The sequence below is a fragment of the Hypanus sabinus genome, chromosome 13 (genome assembly GCF_030144855.1).
Source record: "Hypanus sabinus isolate sHypSab1 chromosome 13, sHypSab1.hap1, whole genome shotgun sequence".
In the NCBI taxonomy this organism is placed as follows: domain Eukaryota; kingdom Metazoa; phylum Chordata; class Chondrichthyes; order Myliobatiformes; family Dasyatidae; genus Hypanus; species Hypanus sabinus.
In genome coordinates this window covers 69,918,640-69,926,998 of record NC_082718.1, presented here as the reverse complement: position 1 = coordinate 69,926,998, position 8,359 = coordinate 69,918,640, and positions in this window count along the sequence as shown.

The window sequence follows — 8,359 nt, the reverse complement described above, 5'->3', positions numbered from 1 at the left end:
GTATACCAAGTCAAAGGCTGTTCCACTCTAAATTGTAACAGGTAGTTTACTGAATTCAGCTTGCATTGGAGTATTCCATGGCACTGAGCACTCTGCATGCAAAATCTATACAGTTCCAAACCACCCACAGTAGTTATGTGCACAACCTTACCACAGAATCCATTGAATAGAAAGTAATGCATTCAACTCAATGGAGTGCACAGTTCAATTTTGCTGATAACTACTATAAGCTAACATGTTATCAACATTGTTATTACACTAACCATATGATTTAGAGTTGTCTGCAACCAATTTTATCAGTGTGCTACCTATGCTCCAGAAGTTATTTTCAGTAACATTACCTTCTATACATAGTGGAACTTTAGCCTTTGCAGAAGTATACCAAGTCAATGGCTGTTCCACTGTAAATATTAACAGGTGGGTTACTGCATTCAGCTTGCATTGGAGTATTCCATGGCACTGAGCACTCTACATGCAAAATCTATACCGTTCCAAACCACCCAGAGTAGTTATGTACTCAACCTTACCACAGAATGCAATGCATTCAACTCAATGGAGTGCACAGTTCAATTTTGCTGATAACTACTATGAGCTAACATGTTGTAAACATTGTTATTACACTAACCATATGATTTAGAGTTGTCTGAAACCAATTTTATCAGTGTGCTACCTATGCTCCAGAAGTTATTTTCAGTAACATTACCTTCTATACATAGTGGAACTTTAGCCTTTGCAGAAGTATACCAAGTCAATGGCTGTTCCACTGTAAATATTAACAGGTGGGTTACTGCATTCAGCTTGCATTGGAGTATTCCATGGCACTGAGCACTCTACATGCAAAATCTATACAGTTCCAAACCACCCAGAGTAGTTATGTACTCAACCTTACCACAGAATGCAATGCATTCAACTCAATGGAGTGCACAGTTGAATTTTGCTGATAACTACTATGAGCTAACATGTTGTAAACATTGTTATTACACTAACCATATGATTTAGAGTTGTCTGCAACCAATTTTATCAGTGTGCTACCTGTGCTCCAGAAGTTACTTTCAGTAACATTACCTTCTATACATAGTGGAACTTTAGCCTTTGCAGAAATATACCAAGTCAATGGCTGTTCCACTGTAACTGGTACCAGGTAGGTTACTGAAATCAGCTTGCATTGGAGTATTCCATGGCACTGAGCACTCTACATGCAAAATCTATACAGTTCCAAACCACCCAGATTAGTTATGTACAAAACCTTACCACAGAATGCTTTGAATAGAAAGTAATGCATTCAACTCAATGGAGTGTACAGTTCAATTTTGCTGATAACTGCTATGTGCTAACATGATGTAAACATTGTTAGTATACTAACCATATGATTTAGAGTTGTCTGCAACCAATTTTATCAGTGTGCTACCTATGCTCCAGAGAATACTTTCAGTAACATTACCTTCTATACATAGTGGAACTTTAGACTTTGCAGAAGTATACCAAGTCAATGGCTGTTCCACTCTAAATTGTAACAGGTAGTTTACTGAATTCAGCTTGCATTGGAGTATTCCATGGCACTGAGCACTCTGCATGCAAAATCTATACAGTTCCAAACCACCCAGAGTAGTTATGTGCACAACCTTACCACAGAATGCATTCAATAGAAAGTAATGCACTCAACTCAAAGGAGTGTACAGTTCAATTTTGCTGATAACTACTATGTGCTAACATGATGTAAACATTGTTAGTACACAAACCATATGATTTAGAGTTGTCTGCAACCAATTTTATCAGTGTGCTACCTATGCTCCAGAAGTTACTTTCAGTAACATTGCCTTCTCTACACAGTGGAACTTTAGCCTTTGCAGAAGTAAACCAAGTCAATGGCTGTTCCACTCTAAATTGTAACAGGTAGGTTACTGAATTCAGCTTGCATTGGAGTATTCCATGGCACTGAGCACTCTACATGCAAAATCTATACAGTTCCAAAACACCCAGAGTAGTTATGTACACAACCTTACCACAGAATGCATTGAATAGAAAGTAATGCATTCAACTCAATGGAGTGCACAGTTCAATTTTGCTGATAACTACTATGAGCTAACATGATGTAAACATTGTTAGTACACTAACCATATGATTTAGAGTTGTCTGCAACCAATTTTATCAGTGTGCTACCTATGCTCCAGAAGTTACTTTCAGTAACATTACCTTCTCGACACAGTGGAACTTTAGCCTTTGCAGAATTAAACCAAGTCAATGGCTGTTCCACTGTAAATGGTACCAGGTAGGTTACTGAAATCAGCTTGCATTGTAGTATTCCATGGCACTGAGCACTCTACATGCAAAATCTATACAGTTCCAAACCACCCAGAGTAGTTATGTACAAAACCTTACCACAGAATGCTTTGAATTGAAAGTAATGCATTCAACTCAATGGAGTGTACAGTTCAATTTTGCTGATAACTACTATGTGCTAACATGATGTGAACATTGTTAGTATACTAACCATATGATTTAGAGTTGTCTGCAACCAATTTTATCAGTGTGCTACCTATGCTCCAGAAGTTATTTTCAGTAACATTACCTTCTATACATAGTGGAACTTTAGCCTTTGCAGAAGTAGACCAAGTCAATGGCTGTTCCACTGTAAATAGTAACAGGTGGGTTACTGCATTCAGCTTGCATTGGAGTATTCCATGGCACTGAGCACTCTACATGCAAAATCTATACAGTTCCAAACCAACCAGAGTAGTTATGTACACAACCTTACCACAGAATGCATTGAATAGAAAGTAATGCATTCAAATCAATGGAGTATACAGTTCAATTTTGCTGATAACTACTATGTGCTAACATGATGTAAACATTGTTAGTACACAAACCATATGATTTAGAGTTGTCTGCAACCAATTTTATCAGTGTGCTACCTATGCTCCAGAAGTTATTTTCAGTAACATTGCCTTCTCTACACAGTGGAACTTTAGCCTTTGCAGAAGTAAACCAAGTCAATGGCTGTTCCACTCTAAATTGTAACAGGTAGGTTACTGAATTCAGCTTGCATTGGAGTATTCCATGACACTGAGCACTCTGCATGCAATATCTATACAGTTCCAAATTACCCAGAGCAGTTATGTACACAACGGTACCACAGAATGCATTGAATAGAAAGTAATGCATTCAACTCAATGGAGTGCACAGTTCAGTTTTGCTGATAACTACTATGTGCTAACATGATGTAAACATTGTTAGTATACTAAGCATATGATTTAGAGTTGTCTGCAACCAATTTTATCAGTGTGATACCTATGCTCCAGAAGTTATTTTCAGTAACATTACCTTCTATACATAGTGCAACTTTAGCTTTTGCAGAAGTATACCAAGTCAATGGCTGTTCCACTGTAAATGGTACCAGGTAGGTTACTGAAATCAGCTTGCATTGGAGTATTCCATGGCACTGAGCACTCTACATGCAAAATCTATACAGTTCCAAAACACCCAGAGTAGTTATGTACAGAACCTTACCACGGAATGCATTGAATAGAAAGTAATGCATTCAACTCAATGGAGTGCACAGTTCAATTTTGCTGATAACTACTATGAGCTAACATGATGTAAACATTGTTAGTACACTAACCATATGATTTAGAGTTGTCTGCAACCAATTTTATCAGTGTGCTACCTATGCTCCAGAAGTTATTTTCAGTAACATTACCTTCTATACATAGTGGAACTTTAGCCTTTGCAGAAGTATACCAAGTCAATGGCTGTTCCACTCTAAATTGTAACAGGTAGTTTACTGAATTCAGCTTGCATTGGAGTATTCCATGGCACTGAGCACTCTGCATGCAAAATCTATACAGTTCCAAACCACCCAGAGTAGTTATGTGCACAAACTTACCACAGAATGCATTGAATAGAAAGTAATGCACTCAACTCAAAGGAGTGTACAGTTCAATTTTGCTGATAACTACTATGTGCTAACATGATGTAAACATTGTTAGTACACTAACCATATGACTTAGAGTTGTCTGCATCCAATTTTATCAGTGTGCTACCTATGCTCCAGAAGTTACTTTCAGTAACATTACCTTCTCTACACAGTGGAACTTTAGCCTTTGCAGAAGTAAACCAAGTCAATGGCTGTTCCACTCTAAATTGTAACAGGGAGGTTACTGAATTCAGCTTGCATTGGAGTATTCCATGGCACTGAGCACTCTACATGCAAAATCTATACAGTTCCAAACCACCCAGAGTAGTTATGTACAAAACCTTACCACAGATTGCTTTTAATACAAAGTAATGCATTCAACTCAATGGAGTGAACAGTTCAATTTTGCTGATAACTACAATGTGCTAACATGATGTAAACATTGTTAGTATACTAACCATATGATTTAGATTTGTCTGCAACCAATTTTATCAGTGTGCTTCCTATGCTCCAGAAGTTATTTTCAGTAACATTACCTTCTATACATAGTGGAACTTTAGCCTTTGCAGAAGTAGACCAAGTCAATGGCTGTTCCACTGTAAATAGTAACAGGCGGGTTACTGAATTCAGCTTGCATTGGAGTATTCCATGGCACTGAGCACTCTACATGCAAAATCTATACTGTTCCAAACCAACCAGAGTAGTTATGTACACAACCTTACCACAGAATGCATTGAATAGAAAGTAATGCATTCAAATCAATGGAGTGTACAGTTCAATTTTGCTGATAACTACTATGTGCTAACATGATGTAAACATTGTTAGTACACAAACCATATGATTTAGAGTTGTCTGCAACCAATTTTATCAGTGTGCTACCTATGCTCCAGAAGTTACTTTCAGTAACATTGCCTTCTCTACACAGTGGAACTTTAGCCTTTGCAGAAGTAAACCAAGTCAATGGCTGTTCCACTCTAAATTGTAACAGGTAGGTTACTGAATTCAGCTTCCATTGGAGTATTCCATGACACTGAGCACTCTGCATGCAATATCCATACAGTTCCAAATTACCCAGAGCAGTTATGTACACAACGGTACCACAGAATGCATTGAATAGAAAGTAATGCATTCAACTCAATGGAGTGTATAGTTCAACTTTGCTAATAACTACTATGTGCTAACATGATGTAAACATTGTTAGTATACTAAGCATATGATTTAGAGTTGTCTGCAACCAATTTTATCAGTGTGATACCTATGCTCCAGAAGTTATTTTCAGTAACATTACCTTCTATACATAGTGCAACTTTAGCCTTTGCAGAAGTATACCAAGTCAATGGCTGTTCCACTGTAAATGGTACCAGGTAGGTTACTGAAATCAGCTTGCATTGGAGTATTCCATGGCACTGAGTACTCTACATGCAAAATCTATACAGTTCCAAAACACCCAGAGTAGTTATGTACAGAACCTTACCACAGAATGCATTGAATAGAAAGTAATGCATTCAACTCAATGGAGTGCACAGTTCAATTTTGCTGATAACTACTATGAGCTAACATGATGTAAACATTGTTAGTACACTAACCATATGATTTAGAGTTGTCTGCAACCAAGTTTATCAGTGTGCTACCTATGCTCCAGAAGTTACTTTCAGTAACATTACCTTCTCGACACAGTGGAACTTTAGCCTTTGCAGAATTAAACCAAGTCAATGGCTGTTCCACTGTAAATGGTACCAGGTAGGTTACTGAAATTAGCTTGCATTGAAGTATTCCATGGCACTGAGCACTCTACATGCAAAATCTATACAGTTCCAAACCACCCAGAGTAGTTATGTGCACAACCTTACCACAGAATGCATTGAATAGAAAGTAATGCACTCAACTCAAAGGAGTGTACAGTTCAATTTTGCTGATAACTACTATGTGCTAACATGATGTAAACATTGTTAGTACACTAACCATATGACTTAGAGTTGTCTGCATCCAATTTTATCAGTGTGCTACCTATGCTCCAGAAGTTACTTTCAGTAACATTACCTTCTCTACACAGTGGTACTTTAGCCTTTGCAGAAGTAAACCAAGTCAATGGCTGTTCCACTCTAAATTGTAACAGGGAGGTTACTGAATTCAGCTTGCATTGGAGTATTCCATGGCACTGAGCACTCTACATGCAAAATCTATACAGTTCCAAAACACCCAGAGTAGTTATGTACACAACCTTACCACAGAATGCATTGAATAGAAAGTAATGCATTCAACTCAATGGAGTGCACAGTTCAATTTTGCTGATAACTACTATGAGCTAACATGATGTAAACATTGTTAGTACACTAACCATATGATTTAGAGTTGTCTGCAACCAATTTTATCAGTGTGCTACCTATGCTCCAGAAGTTACTTTCAGTAACATTACCTTCTCGACACAGTGGAACTTTAGCCTTTGCAGAATTAAACCAAGTCAATGGCTGTTCCACTGTAAATGGTACCAGGTAGGTTACTGAAATCAGCTTGCATTGTAGTATTCCATGGCACTGAGCACTCTACATGCAAAATCTATACAGTTCCAAACCACCCAGAGTAGTTATGTACAAAACCTTACCACAGAATGCTTTGAATTGAAAGTAATACATTCAACTCAATGGAGTGTACAGTTCAGTTTTGCTGATAACTACTATGTGCTAACATGATGTGAACATTGTTAGTATACTAACCATATGATTTACAGTTGTCTGCAACCAATTTTATCAGTGTGCTACCTATGCTCCAGAAGTTATTTTCAGTAACATTACCTTCTATACATAGTGGAACTTTAGCCTTTGCAGAAGTAGACCAAGTCAATGGCTGTTCCACTGTAAATAGTAACAGGTGGGTTACTGCATTCAGCTTGCATTGGAGTATTCCATGGCACTGAGCACTCTACATGCAAAATCTATACAGTTCCAAACCAACCAGAGTAGTTATGTACACAACCTTACCACAGAATGCATTGAATAGAAAGTAATGCATTCAAATCAATGGAGTGTACAGTTCAATTTTGCTGATAACTACTATGTGCTAACATGATGTAAACATTGTTAGTACACAAACCATATGATTTAGAGTTGTCTGCAACCAATTTTATCAGTGTGCTACCTATGCTCCAGAAGTTATTTTCAGTAACATTGCCTTCTCTACACAGTGGAACTTTAGCCTTTGCAGAAGTAAACCAAGTCAATGGCTGTTCCACTGTAAATGGTACCAGGTAGGTTACTGAAATCAGCTTGCATTGGAGTATTCCATGGCACTGAGCACTCTGCATGCAAAATCTATACAGTTCCAAACCACCCAGAGTAGTTATGTGCACAAACTTACCACAGAATGCATTGAATAGAAAGTAATGCACTCAACTCAAAGGAGTGTACAGTTCAATTTTGCTGATAACTACTATGTGCTAACATGATGTAAACATTGTTAGTACACTAACCATATGACTTAGAGTTGTCTGCATCCAATTTTATCAGTGTGCTACCTATGCTCCAGAAGTTACTTTCAGTAACATTACCTTCTCTACACAGTGGAACTTTAGCCTTTGCAGAAGTAAACCAAGTCAATGGCTGTTCCACTCTAAATTGTAACAGGGAGGTTACTGAATTCAGCTTGCATTGGAGTATTCCATGGCACTGAGCACTCTACATGCAAAATCTATACAGTTCCAATCCACCCAGAGTAGTTATGTACAAAACCTTACCACAGAATGCTTTTAATACAAAGTAATGCATTCAACTCAATGGAGTGAACAGTTCAATTTTGCTGATAACTACTATGTGCTAACATGATGTAAACATTGTTAGTATACTAACCATATGATTTAGATTTGTCTGCAACCAATTTTATCAGTGTGCTTCCTATGCTCCAGAAGTTATTTTCAGTAACATTACCTTCTATACATAGTGGAACTTTAGCCTTTGCAGAAGTAGACCAAGTCAATGGCTGTTCCACTGTAAATAGTAAAAGGCGGGTTACTGAATTCAGCTTGCATTGGAGTATTCCATGGCACTGAGCACTCTACATGCAAAATCTATACTGTTCCAAACCAACCAGAGTAGTTATGTACACAACCTTACCACAGAATGCATTGAATAGAAAGTAATGCATTCAAATCAATGGAGTGTACAGTTCAATTTTGCTGATAACTACTATGTGCTAACATGATGTAAACATTGTTAGTACACAAACCATATGATTTAGAGTTGTCTGCAACCAATTTTATCAGTGTGCTACCTATGCTCCAGAAGTTACTTTCAGTAACATTGCCTTCTCTACACAGTGGAACTTTAGCCTTTGCAGAAGTAAACCAAGTCAATGGCTGTTCCACTCTAAATTGTAACAGGTAGGTTACTGAATTCAGCTTGCATTGGAGTATTCCATGACACTGAGCACTCTGCATGCAATATCCATACAGTT